Source organism: Somniosus microcephalus, chromosome 5 (genome assembly GCF_052327205.1).
Source record: "Somniosus microcephalus isolate GS21.2 chromosome 5, FLI_Smic_1.0, whole genome shotgun sequence".
NCBI lineage: Eukaryota > Metazoa > Chordata > Chondrichthyes > Squaliformes > Somniosidae > Somniosus > Somniosus microcephalus.
Genome location: NC_140991.1, coordinates 73,646,897 through 73,660,421, shown reverse-complemented (window position 1 = coordinate 73,660,421; position 13,525 = coordinate 73,646,897). Strand labels below are relative to the sequence as shown.

Sequence of the window (13,525 nt, the reverse complement as noted above, 5' to 3'; positions counted from 1 at the left end):
TGTTACTGCAATGATTGCAGGTTGCGTTGCGAGCAGGACAAAATTTCCTATAGTGGAATGCACCTCCACAGAAGAAACACTTCCTTCCAGATTGCCAAGATGCCGCTAGGGCAGCGTCGTCATCAGTGAAGGCTTCTAGGGTAGGGTTGTCATCAGCTAGGTTAGAGTCATCATCAGTGAGGGTTTCCGCCCGAGGCCTATCGAAGGAGTCACTAAAAGTGAGAGCTGCAGCCGTGCACGTGGTAAAAGATAGGTATCTGCATTCCTCTTTGCTAAGTCTAGAGAACATGCCTGGTCATAGGCAGCCTGGAACTCGAGTGTTTTATTCTCCAACAGACACTGGCGTATGAAGGGAGATGCAATCCCATTAATAAAGGAATCACAAATTAACTCCTCCTGGTACTGCTCAGCTGCGACAGCTTTAAGATTACAATCCTTGCTGAGCCTGCAAAGTTTCTGAAAGAATTCATCAAGTGATTCCCCGGGTTGTTGTCGAGTTGTGGCCAGTAGATGCCGAGCAAAAATTTCGTTTGGGGCCTTAACATATAGTCGCTGTAATATTAGGATAGCGGAGTCATAGTCTACACAGTCTATGATATAGTCAAACACATGAGGAGATACATAATTGGCAAGTATCTCTAATTTATCAGGAACATTCTCACCACACACCCTGAAGAAGTTGCTGAAGGTACGATACCAGTGTTTCCATACCTTAGCAGTTGTAGGTGAATTCGGGTCCAGGTCAAGACGGGCGGGTCTGAGTAATTTGTCCATGATGGATTGATTACTAAGTCGGAGTTCCCTTCTACAGTTGAAGTCATAGCTGGCTGTTCCTGAAATCACTCAGAGCGTGGAGCCGATACACAGTTGATTAAATTGACCTAAGAAAACTACTAAGCACTTGGTCTGAGCATAAAACAAGACTTTAATCAACTGTTTCACAACCATGTGTTCTAGTTACATCGCTAGTTCCTGGTTACAAAAACGTCCTGAGCAAGCTGGGCCCACGCCCGAGTATTTATACTTTCCTTGGACAGCGCCACCAGCTGGCCGCCCAGTGTTATCTCGAGTCATTTCTACATGAATGGCAAGATTCATGACACAATCTAAAAACAATTTATCAGATCTAGCAACAGAGAATACTAATACATATCCACATTAGTCTGCAATTGAGGGCAAAACCTCACAATTTTTGCCACGATCTTTAACTATGTATATGATGATATATTGGGTACACCTGCAAATATATGTCTGGCTGCACTTTCATTGTACTCTTAACTAAATATCATAAGCCTACATTCAGGGCTGTCTAAGTTCTCAAATTTTAGGGGATATGTCAGCCTTTCTGAAGCTGCTGCTTTGTGTTAAGTTTTCTAGGTTAGCATGTATGCATTGTACTGCTATAGGAATATTCCATATAACTCAAGATAAACATATTCAAAACCACTGCCACAATTTCAACTCTGGGCAGGAGGGAAAGCCCCATGGACTCCTCGGCATAAGGCCTGGGCCATTTTAACTCCCGGACCTCAGTTAAATAGTTCATGGCTATCTCCCAACCGAAACTGGCACGAATGGAGTCATGGCTGGATGGCGGGAGCAGGAATTAGGGTGTTAGCCAAACGACGGCAGGGACAGAAGGAAATGGTCCCCAGCAATGCAAGTAATGTAGGAGCAGCAGTCCGGGCCAATTGTGGCCGGAGAAGGTTGGGGGGAAAGCCCGGGGCGGAGGAGATCCAAGGTTTCCTTGTTGGACGAGTAGGAGCCTGTTCCTCCTGGGCCAGACGGAACCTTTTAAAAATGAAAAAAAATTAATTCTTACCTGGGCCTCCTCTGGCCCTGGTGCTACTTGGCGAAATGTGCTTTTCAATATTAAAATTACATTGGGGTCCAAATTAAGTCACTGGCACTGACATTTCAATATTCATGAGGCCCCTGCCTGCCTGTGATAGGCAGCCTCCACGCTCTTGAAAACCTGGAAATTAAAATCGCTGTGGGAGTGCAGCGGCTGCCTCGCGGCTGCCATTTTAACCTCCGGCTGCACCGTTCTTGCTGGACGGGCAGGATTAAAATCGAGGCTCACATTTGCTAAGAATTATGAACTGCAGTATATAGCTAACAAATACCATCAAAAAGGAAGAGTATCAATGGTTTATTATCACTTTGTTGTATGACACCCTAGATGATGGCAAGACATTAGCACTTTGTTTCTCTTATTTATTTGCATGGCACACTAAAGTTCCTCATGAATTTGTATTTATAGCCCTTCCCGTGTTGCAGGACTGGGCAAAGTACAGCAAACTTCACATATTTTACTGGTGTTTGTTGGGTCGTGCAGTATAGCAATTAAGCCATCTTCATTTTTGTATTTAACAGCACAAAACTACATTCAATACATATCCTCATGATGATTTTACATGTATGGTTCTAATTTAGCTTTTAGCTTCTGTTTTTTTAAATATTGGGAACATGAACATTTTAATACATACTCATGGTTTCCCAACACCATCGTCAGAGTCAGCTACGCTGTTTGAATAATACTGTAGCACATGAATTATGACTAAAAGATAGATGTATGGAGCCAGGATATTTAGTTATAATCAGCACAATAATGATTCTGTACATTACAGAGATCCCTTGCAAGTTGAGTGCTTTTCAAACAATGTACAGGATTACATTTTCATATCTCAATATTTGTGCAATCAGCTGCATTCAGAGCCTTTGCAGTTCCTGTGGCATTGATAATTTTTCACTTGCTTTTGAACAATGCATGAAGCATAAAGAAGGTGTCTGTATACAAGTCAACATTGTGTCCTGCAAATGGCTAACATAAGCAGCTCCAAGACATTGGAAAAAAATCCACAGCAAAAGAAGATTGCGATTATATTCAATGCCACAGGAACAGAGATATGATTCATTGAAACCCTGTTCAAATCTTCTCTAATCAAATCACATCCGCACTCCTTAAACTAAACCCTACCACGTACTATTACTGTCATAAGCCAAGATAATTCACCTTAAGCCCATAAAGTGTTCTTCTAAAACATCATCCTCATATTTGTATCTGCGCTCTGCATATTTATTCTGAGAGAGACTGATGGCTGCATTTATTGCAATCAATCTATGCTGCAAGATGGCAAAAAAGTAGATGGCGATTTCTGTGCATTTTATTTGCACCTGATCTGATTGAAACTTAATTCTACAACTGCTTGAAGCCTGTAGTCATATTGGTAAATATCTACCTTGGAAATTCAACATCAATAAACTTGGGGGGGAAAATTCAGTTGGTTGCGCCACCCGTTAGCGCCTTAAGAGGGCGCTAAGTGGGGCGCAAACCAACTAGCGCCTGGGCGCGGCACTGCCCACGCATCCCGCAAAATTCAGCGGGAGGTTAGTGGTGGCGCTAACCGGTAGCGCTGTGCCACTGGCGATGACGTCATTGGTGTGCACAGCGCCCCGCTCACGCCCCGGCCGCAATCTTCGGGAGCGCCCCCTGATTTACCGCCGGGTGCTATGTCCGACAGGGTCAGGGTGGCATACCTGCGGCAGGGCAGGCGCAATTTAAAGGCGAGGTGCGGGACGGCCATTTTTGTTGTTGGCCACCTGCCAGCACCTGCCTGCGCTCCCGTCCCCGGCCTCCTGGAACGCCACCCCCACCCCCCCGCGGAGTGCCGGCTGCGCTCCAAGAGCCCGGCACTTCTCTTGGGTGCCAGGCTCTTTTGTCTGCACTCCCGATCCCCGGGGGCCCAGCTGGGCCCCAGATCACGCTGCACAAGGCCCCTCCCCTTTAAGAAGGGGAGGAAGGCCTGCAATACCGCGGCGCAACGTGCCGCAGCGTGTGGCGCTGTGGCACGTTGCGCCACGATATTCACTCACAGCGCCCCAAGAGGGATGCGGGGTGCTTCCAGTAGCGCCCCGTTTCCCTCTTGGGGCGCAACCACTCAATTTCCGGTGCGGGGGCACTAATTTTTCCAGGGCACTACTTTTAGCGCACCGGCGAAGTTAGCGCCTCAACTGGGGCGCTACTCAATTTTTAGCCCTTGGTCTTTGTACAAAAACATGTGACACTGCTAAATCTTTACTAACTCACAAAGCTGATTTCTACTGACATTTAATTTAGCTAACTCAAAAGCATTGTTTTGCACACTGTTATGGTTACCAGAAGGAACTTGGATAACTATGAATTAACATTTACATATAAAGACCTTTTATAATCCCTGGTGCAAGCTAGTATTAGAAATTTGTGAAAAACAAATTTGACAGTTAACGTAAACTTACATATTACTTCTTGTGCAGAGCGAGTAAACAAAAAGATGCTTTTGCATGCAATACCACCTATAGATCATGAATATGAATTTTTCTACACTTATATTTAATTTAATGCACAAATTGCATTTTCATAGAGTTAGGTGCCTAACATCCAGCATTCCATATATTTGCCATGAATTCTGCCCAGTAACTAAAAAGTGAAAACAGGCACATTCTGTCATTATATACTTGCGGATCTGGTAGTTCTCTTATTACAGTGAAATGTTTTTCACTATACTGAAAATATCACTGACTTGAAAATCAACTACGAATCATAAAAATATCTCTATTCCAATACTTATTTTTTTTAAATATGTACACATTCACGTAAAACATCAACCAACACTTCTAAATAAAAAAGTACAGGAAACTCTTTGGTATCTGGCACCAACGGGACCGGCGTGTTGCCGGTTGATCAAAAATTCCGGATGACGGAGATGGTTATCTACCGAGGCTATTTTTAACAAAGAAAAATAAAAAAATCAAGAAATGTGCAGTATACAGTAATTGGGTACTCACCTACAGAATGTTGTGTTAAATGGATGGTGGAAGATGCTTGATTAAGTACAGTACTGCCAGTTGAGGGTAATGCAATGCAATGACTACCAGCAGCGTGGGAGACACACAGTACCCTTGTAAAATGGCGGATCAGAAGAGACTACTGGCAGCGCGGGAGAGTCAGACTCCTGTTACAGGGGGATTGAGGTGTTCTGACTTCTGACAGTGCCAAGAAGCCGAGTAGTGACAGTTTGGAGAACTACCCCCACTGACTAACTCGGCCACCGCGGGAGACTGGGACTCGGCAACATTGCCGGTTATTGAGGTGTTGTTTTCGGAGTGAGAATTTTGCCGGTTAATAGAGAATTCCGGATATTTAGGTGCCGTTTAAATGAGAGTTTCCTGTAAATAGCTTTTTGAAATTGGTATTTCAAAATGAAATCATGGAAGAACCAATGAAATTCTCGTGAAAAAACATGTCAGTGAATACTGAAATTTCGCTTACAATACATTTATCTTAGCAGTGGCCACCAAAAGAAAAAAGATTCATTTCATTTACTAAAAATGAACTTGTGTGATAAATATTCCACTGGGTATTATGACTGAAAATTTCAGTATAGCCCAATGTGAGACAAATAATTCCATCAAATAAAGCTGAAATAGATTGTTCAATACCCTAATACACCCCTACTAAGCTTAATTTTAAATCAAGGTTTTTGAAGAGGTAGAGAGAGCAGACAATGGTAATGCAGTAGATTTTTTTTAGATGTAATTTATCTAGATTTTCAGAAGGCCTTCGATAAGGTACCCCATAATAGACTAATGAATATGGTCAGAGAATGCGGAGTCAGGGGACAAGTAGCAGAATGGATTGCAAGCTGGCTTCAAGACAGAAAGCAGAGAGTAGGAGTAAAGGGTAGCTATTCACAGTGGCAGAAGGTGGGTAGTGGTGTTCCACAACAATTAATGCTGGGACCACTGCTGTTCACAATTTACATTAATGATTTAGACTTGGGAATCAAAAACACAATTTCTAAATCTGCGAATGATACCAAGTTGGGGGGGATAGTCAATACTGAGGCGGACTGCAACAAATTACAAGACATTAATAAACTTGCAGAATGGGCATATAATTGGCAAATGAAGTTCAACACAGGTAAGTGGTAGGAAGAATAGGGAGGTCACTTATCACTTCGAGGGTGCGAGTCTAGGTGGGGTAGAGGAACAAAGGGATCTCGGAGTACAAATACACAAATCACTAAAAGTTGCGCCACAGGTTAGCAAGGCCACAAAAAAAAGCAAACAAGCGCTAGGGTTTATTTCTAGAGGGATAGAATTGAAAACATAGCATCGTGACACAGTGTAATTTGTCACACAGCATTTTAAACCATCAGTTGGAATAAAGAAAAAAGAAAAATAGCAATGCAAGACCATCATTTTAATATGGTCCCGCTTAGATTGCCAGTTTAGGTTAAATTGACAGCAAAAACACATTGGCCCAGAACTTGGTGTCGGGGGCTTGCCGCACGTGCAAGCCCCCGATCTGCACTCACCCTGCGCGCTGACATCTGAAGCCCGGGCCTGCTTGCATTTCCTGTGACAGGCCCGGTTCAGATGTCAGCGCGCAGTGCTTACCTGATCCAGCGGCGTAGTTAGTGCGATGTGCCGGCTGGGATCAGGTGAGCACTGTACAACCAATCAGTGGAGGGGAAGGTTCATTCATGAGTTTGAGAGTAAGAACTGTCAAACTCATGAAAACTACAGGGGCCCAAAACACTATTTAAACTTTAAATAAAAATTTTAAAAACATCCCAATCATTAAATTAAGTATAAATAAGTTTAAAAAAATAATTTAAACAATAATTTTTTTTTTGAAAAAAATAAATTTTTAATAAAAAGGGTCTAAAACTAAACTTACCTTATTGTAGATTCTTTAAAATAATAAACCTGTGGAAAAAAAATTCTAAATTACACTAAAACACCACTTACCTGTAAAAATAAATACTTACGTGTGCTTTTTACAAGCGTAAAGACCGGAGGGCTTTAGACATGCGCAAATCCCCCAAAACAGAGGAAATCCAAGATGCACGCGCTGCCCCCTACAGCGCACGCGCTAGCCTCTTCATCTCTTGGGTTAGAGGAGAGGAAATGCCGGTTTTCAGCGCATGCACTGTGCATGCTGAAAACCGGCATTTCCTCCGGCCAGACGCGTGAGTACCCCTTCCATACTCACGCGTTTGGGGAGGAATTTCTGCCCCAATACTTCATCCTTAGAAATAAGGGATGGAAATCAGCTCCAAAAGGGCAGCAGAACTACCTTCAAGTTGCTTTTCTTTAAAGCAGATAAAATCCATTTCACAGACTCTGGTCTGTTCTTCTATAAAAAGGTACTTTACTTTCCATTGCTGTTGTTAAAAGAAACTAAATACTAACACACAATACTCCTGAAATTAAAATATCCGCAGACATATATTACAGGCCTTTGAATCTTTATTACTGAACCATACATTGATTTCTATAACCATTAGCACTCTTGCCTGAGTCAGAAGGTTGTGGTTTCAAGTCCCACTCCAGAGACCTGAGCACGGGATCTCGGCTGACATTTCAGTGCAGTACTGGGAATGCTGCACTATTGGATGAGGTGTTAAACCAAGCCTCTCAGTCTGCCCTCTCAGGTAGACGTAAATGATCCTATGGCAACTATTGCAAGACAAGCAGGGAAGTTCCCTCTGGTGTATTGGCCAATATTTATTCCTCAACCAACATCACCAAAACAGATTATCTGCTCATTATCACATTGCTGTTTGTGGGACCTTGCTGTGCACAAATATTGACTGCCTCGGTTCCTACATTACAATACTTCAAAAGCGCTTTGGGATGTCCTGAGGTTGTGAAAAGTGCTATATAAGTGCAAGTTCTTTCTTTCACAATGAGTGAATTCTGCGCCCCCTATTATGTCTTTTAAAACAATCAACGTCCCTCCTCCTGGCCCCTACGTTAATTGACCTTGTTAAAGACTCCCTTTCTCAGACACCATTCCTCTCCACTTCATCATCCTACTTGCCCCCCTTATAAAAACCTACCATCCGTGTTCTTCAACTACCTCTAAACTCAAGGTTCTTGCGCACAACTGACTTCTAGCTCCATGCCCATTTCTCAAAACTCCCTGTTCAACTTCCTTTAGTCCAGCTTTTGCCCTTTTCACAGCACAGAGATGGCCCTGACCAAAGTCACAAATGATATCTTCTGTGACTATGGTGCATTATCCTTCCTTGTCTGCAGTGCAATGTTTCACAGTCAACCACACCATTCTCCTCCACTGCCTCTCCTCTCTTGTACCGTTCCGTGAGACTATCCTTGTATCGTTTCACTCTGGGCTTTCCTTGTGTTGTTCCATTCCCACCTATCCAAACAGTCAGCACATCTCCAGCAATGGCATTCCTTTTTTGTCCCCAATGACTTCCAGAATCTCCCAAGATATTATCTTCGGCCTCATTCTCTTTCTCATCCACATACTGCTCATCAGTGACGTTAGTCACTGACAAGGGGTCATCTTGTATATGTACAACAACACCACCCATCTGTACCTCTCCACCACCTCTCTAAAGCCCACAATCAAATTTGCACCATCAGGCTGCCTATCTGGCATCAAGTCATGAACGAGTCACAATTTCCTTCAATTGAACATCAGGAAAACTGAAGTCGTCATTTTTGGCCCTTGCCACGAACTCAGCTCCCTTGCCCCCATCCCTTCCCTGTCCATGCGGTCAGACTGAAACAGCCCATACATCATGTTCAATTCAGGACTGAGCTTCAAACACAACAACCTATCCATCACAAGGGCTGTTTATTTCATCCTCCACAACACTGCCTTCCTGCAGCCCAAACTCCTCCTCTCCACCACTAAAAACTTCTATCTATGCTTTTGTCATGTCTAGACTAGACTCAATTCCTGCTCACCTCCCATCCTTCACCCTCCATAAACTTCAAATTTATCCAAATTTTAGCTGGCCGCATCCTGCTTCGCACTGGTGGTCCCTCTCCCATTGCATTAAATTTATAAACCTCATCCTCATTTTCAAATTCCTCCATGGCCTTAATCCCACCCTATCTCTGAAACCTCCCCCAGTCTTCTATTCCCTCCCACACCCTTTGGTCCTTGGGCATTTTAACCCCTGCCTCATCTTTGCCTCACCAAAGATGGCAAAACCCATCTCCCACCGCTGCCCTACTCTTTGGAACTGCCTCCCCAAACCCTTCCAATCTCCCTTGGAAATGCACTCGGGACCATATTTTCAACCAAGCTTTCCGTCAAGCCTCCTAATCTCGGCCACCATGGCTATGCAGTGGTTCTCCCATTGTGAAATATTTCTGTTGTGAAAAGCCTTCGGACATTTATGTTCGAGATTCTATATAAATCCACATTGTTGTTGTTGCTGCTGCTGTTAGAGCTAGATCTTGGGTATCACTAAATATTAACTTTGCATAAGAATCAACTTTTTTTTTAAATGTGCATGTAGACATAAAGGTTATTTTGTTACTGTCGTGAGATAAAGTTACTGCTTTTACTCAAAGTCATGTAGAACAATTGTTTTGTCAACTGGAGTTAGATATTGCTGATAAACTCACTGGTACCTTTCCTTGGAATGGTGGTGTCCAGTACACTTTAGTGCTTCAATTCTTTCTCCCAAATCATCAAGGAAACCATTTCTTCTGCAACAAAAATGCAAATATTTAATGGACAAATCAGTAATGACTATTGTTTTCCAGTACTTATGAAGTAAAGTAATGAGTGTCTTTATACAGCTTAATTACATTGCCAAACATTCACAGTTCTTTTGTTCTCAGCTTAAAGCCAAATACTTTCACTTAAATTGTATTATGGGGTTACATACCCACAAGCTGTGTGCAGCACTTCCTGGGAAGAATTGCTGGAACAGAACAAAGTGACAGTTTTACAAGTTGTTCCAATCAAGAACGGTTGATACAGAGTTGCTTTTGGTGATTGCGTCCAAGATTAGTATTACTGCTGGGCACCAATAATTTGTAAATGCTGTCTAAGACTAAAAGAGAAACACCTTTAATAAAAGCTTCAATAGGAAAAAAGCAACACCGGTTCTGTTTTTGTCTTCATACTGTGACAGGTCATAGGGGCCATTTTAACCTTCCCACTTGGCTAAAGCCAGGCAGTGGGCAGTTAAAATCAGCCGGGAGACTGAATTTTGCCCCCGCGTACCATTCCTGCTCCAGGTTAAAAATCAGGGTTTATGTTTCTGATCATCATATAAAGAAGGGCACATGTCTTTTCTATTGATTTGTTTTGCTTATGGCATTTAACGACCTCATCAGTTAATCAAAATGTACAAGTTCTATATGTTGCTGCTTACAAAATTAATGGGATGGCTTAGTGTCCTCATGGTTTTGAAGTCCCTGTTATTTTTACTTTAAGAAAATTTGAAAATACAAATTAAAAAATCCACAGATATATGTGCAAAAGACAAATGATGCAAAAACTGAATTGCTTCACCTATTCAACTTTATCGCTGAAGTCCTTAAGGATATAATTTTTAATGCATTATTAAAATCTCTGCCAAGTACTACTTTACACTTTAGAGTGGGTTAAAGTCCTTCGAACAGTAAAATTGTAATATCATTTTGATGTTAATTAGTATTTTCAAGTATGAGATGAATGTAATTTCCATTTAAAGTATATAATGCTCCTTTTCGGAAATGCCACCTAGCCATATTTAGCATAGAAACAATTTGAGTAAAATTCGATTGTCCACATTTTCTTGCAGTTTCTCCAAGTTTCCAAAACTGCAAATTTATTGAAAAACTCATCTTAATTTCTTGACAAATGCGATGTCGTCACCAAGTTACATTTTGTTTGTACGTAACATTCAAATTTCAAAATTGTGTGGTAGAAATTCCTGTACTCTGGGGACCTAAAGTCGCCATTATTTGGGCAGATGGGACTAGACCCAGGTCCCCACCTCTTATTACAGTTTGTGAAAATTCCGATGGGGAAAATGGGTGCGTCTTGCATCCATCTCCCCTCCCACTCCCCCATGTCAAAAGAGGAGGCAGGATGACAATAACCATCAGAAATCCCACCAGTTCTACTCCCATTTCCCTCAACAGAAAATACACTTGAATGATGCAGGTGTACTATGTTTGTCACGATGGCATCCTGGAAGAAGTGGGGCCCACATTTCTGGTTTCTGAACAATAACCGATTGTGGAGAGATCCCTTTAGTAATGCAGCAAATGTCAATTCTTTTGAGGTTTTTAAAAAATAAGGATTTTCGGTCAGAATGGCAAGCTTCCGTTACTAAATTCCTTGGTCTACATGGGGTAGACACCCAGGAATTGGTATAAATGGCGCAGGTGATGTCACCTTTATGCTACTGACCCCGTTCTGAAATTTGAAACTGGTTCAGTCCTAGGACAGACATGCACAAGTCTTTCACCACCGCACTTCAGGTGACACAGCTGCCTGCCAATAATTTTAAGGTTATGTTTGTAGCATAATCATTTCTCTTTTTAACTAGGTGTCAACTGATTTTAGCTTTCTCCGATTCAAAACGAAGTTACTTTCTGTATCATCACTAACCCAGAAAAAAAATTACAGGACTGCACTGGCACGTTAATACATATAGGGAATTAAAGTTAGTTACTATGGTTGAGGTAATAGCCGACACAAAAGAATGTATGGAAACTAGCCCATAACACGATTGATACAGTACCAATATTTCAATATTCAATAAACTGCACCTCCCCTTTCAGTTCTGTAATCTGAGTTTGGATTCCAGATTAATGGAATGATAAAATCTCTTTTAATCCTAGCTTACTGTACGCATCTCATGAAATGATTTGGGTCGACTCAAGCCAGTGCTTATTGGGTGCTGATTTACAGCATAAAACTGTCCACAACTCAACAAAAGCTGGCTGTTATACTTAGAAGGTCAACTGTAATGGGAAATAGAAAAAATTATCACTGGTGCAACATGCTGTTCTTTTATGCATTTAAAGCCAAAACATAATGCTGGAACACAGCAACTAGAACTTAAGGCATGCTACATCTTACCTTGAAATATTGGTTACTGTCACTAGTGCAAAGATATTTCATTTTGAAGCACTGAAATCCCTCACCTTGAGTAAAAAAAGTTCACCAAAATATATAAATTGAAAAAAGTTAGTGATAGTTCTTAACTTACTCATTTTTTGTAAGAAACTCAGAGGAAGACGAGAGAAAGTCACCTGCTAAGCTTTCCTGAAATTGCATTAAATATATTTAAGTCATTAGTGATGTGTGTTCCCATGTAGTACAAACCTACGAGGTTTCAGCAAATAAAATTAGTAAAATATTTTAGCTATTACAATGCTCAGCAGACAGATGAGGGAATTTGAAAAAATTAGTTTACAGTTTCAGAGAATTTTGATCATGTGCATTTAGAATAAAACAAATGCTTTTATTACACACTTACAATGAAATACCAGCCAACAGCAATGGTGTGTCAAATTTGAAGAAAGTTTTGAAATCCATATTAGCAAAAAGAATTAGGAAATTACTTACATTATCTCATCAAATGCAGCATTCACTTTACACTACCAAGACCAGCTAATGTCATTTTACATCATGCTAACACAGATTATTCACTGAGTCAACTCACCAAAGATCAATTAACAAGTGCTAACATAATGCACACTCCAAGCATTTTCTGAGATTTAATGATACACAGATGTAAGTTTATTCACATGATTGATCACCTTGCTGTGTCCACATACCATTCTAAGTACATGTTAAATCACTTTAAGGGTATATTTCACAAATTGTGCCTTCAGGGTTTGATTTCAGTGACTGTGGCCTTTCTGCAATAAACTGGGGGAAAAAATTATTTAATGTTGATTACAGATGCAGGAAATATGTATTTTTATTTATTCAGTTACTAATTAGTTCATAACACAAAATAATTAAAGTTTTTAAAAGTTCAAATAAAAAAGGTCCTACCTTATTTCACAATATTCTTCAATCTCCATTAGCCTTTGTAGATGCACTGAAAATTAAACTTGTGAAACTCAAAGCGTTCAACTCAAAATGATTAAGTGTGTTGTCAATGTGCCTTAATGATCCTTCAAGTGGTGTAAAAGCAATTCTTGGTAATAACAAACATCAGAAAAATCCACTGTGCTCAGCCAAACATTTCCGTGTTAATGTTATTAGTTCACGCAGCTTAAGTTAAGTGATCCACTGCATTTACACAATTCTTAAAGACCACAAGAATCCTGATCTAATCGCAACAATTTTCTTACTTTGCAGTAAAATAATTCAACTGGAATTTGCCATTTTTATTTTAAACGGGCAAATTCATTGTTTCGAAGTAAAATTCAATGATATAAATTTTCAACTATTCATGTGGTCTTCAACAGACAATGCACAGACAGAGGAACGGATTGTGTGTCAGTACCTTTACTTAACATAAGATGTATTGAACTTGAATTAATTCAGGAAGTGGAAGATCAAGAAAGCCTAACATCCCCTCAGTTTGCACAGACCTTCAGAGATTAAGAGATGGGAAAACAATTTAAAAAAAGACAAGATTATTGCAGTTTTAAACATTTTTTCTTTTTGAATTAAGTTGTGATGGTAACATTCATAACTGATGTATGGTGCATTTTTGTGCATATATGTCCATGTGTATGTCACAAAACACTCTCA

The 13,525-nt window shown here is 40.8% G+C and overlaps 1 protein-coding gene across 9 annotated transcripts in view; it reads right to left on the bottom strand.

Annotated features, from left to right (window-relative positions):
- The window catches only part of nebl (nebulette), a 555,716-nt gene that overhangs the window by 204,374 nt on the left and 337,817 nt on the right, over positions 1-13,525 (bottom strand). Inside the window, exons 1-5 of one of the 9 annotated variants that reach the window (XM_085987820.1) lie at positions 12,818-13,352; positions 12,595-12,688; positions 12,024-12,079; positions 9,702-9,869; positions 9,436-9,519 (exon numbers count right to left, since the gene is read on the bottom strand). The exons of 3 other annotated variants lie outside the window; for them this stretch is intronic. The gene's annotated coding sequence lies outside the window, so the exon portion shown is untranslated. Of the gene's footprint in view, positions 1-9,435; positions 9,520-9,701; positions 9,870-12,023; positions 12,080-12,594; positions 12,689-12,817; positions 13,353-13,525 lie in introns of those variants that run through there. 5 more of the 9 variants (XM_085987817.1, XM_085987818.1, XM_085987819.1 and 2 more) reach the window with 5 other exon arrangements.